This window comes from Sinocyclocheilus rhinocerous, unplaced genomic scaffold, assembly GCF_001515625.1.
Source record: "Sinocyclocheilus rhinocerous isolate Xijiao unplaced genomic scaffold, SAMN03320098_v1.1 scaffold3237, whole genome shotgun sequence".
In the NCBI taxonomy this organism is placed as follows: domain Eukaryota; kingdom Metazoa; phylum Chordata; class Actinopteri; order Cypriniformes; family Cyprinidae; genus Sinocyclocheilus; species Sinocyclocheilus rhinocerous.
Genome location: NW_015626861.1, coordinates 94164 through 95567, shown reverse-complemented (window position 1 = coordinate 95567; position 1404 = coordinate 94164).

Sequence of the window (1404 nt, the reverse complement as noted above, 5' to 3'; positions counted from 1 at the left end):
ATAACTTTATATAAATATAATTTAAATAGTTATCATTATACTATTAATTTAAATATTTTTTGTATTTATATAATTATATTAATTAATTACTAATTAAATTTTGTATGAACGTTATTGATAAATATATAGAGACCTCAGAATCCATACTGGATTATACATATATAATTATTTTATAATTATAGAATTTAAATATTCATCACTATACTAATAATTAAAATAATATATGTATTTTTTCTATTTATATGAACGTTTCCACCAACAAATTGTGATCCATAAATAACTTTCATACTAACATTTATTCATAAATTCCAAATGAAATAAATACATAAATAAGTAGGTTATGAGTAGTGAAGAGGACTCCTAAGTCACAAACTATCCTAAAATAGCTGTTGCCAGAAATCTGCCTCGGAACGTAAACATTTTAGAAACATTTGACGATAATGAGCTTTTATAGAGGTATCGCCTTTGGTTTTGGAGGTTATTCCAGCTCTGAATTATCCTTTGATTATGTCCTTGTTTTCATTAAGCAGCTGGGCAAGAAGTAACAGCTGTTCTTTCATCCAGTTTGGTTTTCTTTAACAATCGCATGTCCTTCAATCAGCCATGATTATTCCACTCTGTTAATTAAAAGGCTGTTTATATGCATATCCGCTAATTGTTTACGAAAAGCACACATGTAAGAAGAGGCTGACAATATATACTTGTTTAATTAGTGACACTTAGCCTGCATTTTTAAATCTTTATTTGAATGTGGCAACAATTTTATTTTTAAACCTTTATTTGAATATGGCAACATAATATTGCACTCTACAATATTCAGAGACTATCAGCCAATCACTGTGTGCATAGTTAATAAGCACGCATAGCAATGAGGTCAGCCCCGCCCCCTTACTCTGAGCTTAAGACTTCTCTCTATCCTTAGTTTTTCTCAGCAGCTTTTAAGAGGAAACTCTTAGCTAAAAACCTTTACTGCTATTTAGGAGAACTCTTAGTGGTAACATAAAATGTGTCCCTGGAGCACAAAAGCAGTCTTAAAGGGGTCATATGATGCTTTTTTAAAGATCATTATTTTGTGTATTTGGTGTAACAGAATATATTGACATGCTTTAATGTTCAAAAAACACATTTTTTTTTCAAATACTGTACATTATTGTAGGTCCTCTATGCCCCGCCTCTCTCAAATGCTTCGTTTTCTACAAAGTCCCTCCTTCCGACAAGCGCAGTCTGCTCTGATTGGCCAGCTGACCCAGTGCATTGTGATTGGCCGAACACCGCAAGCACTCGTCGGAAATGTAACGCCCCTTACCATAATCGCGAGCTTCATCTTTCAAAATAAATGTAAAGACAGAGCCCGAAAGGAGAACAGAGTCGCGTGACAGACACAGCGATGAAGCTGGTATGTGT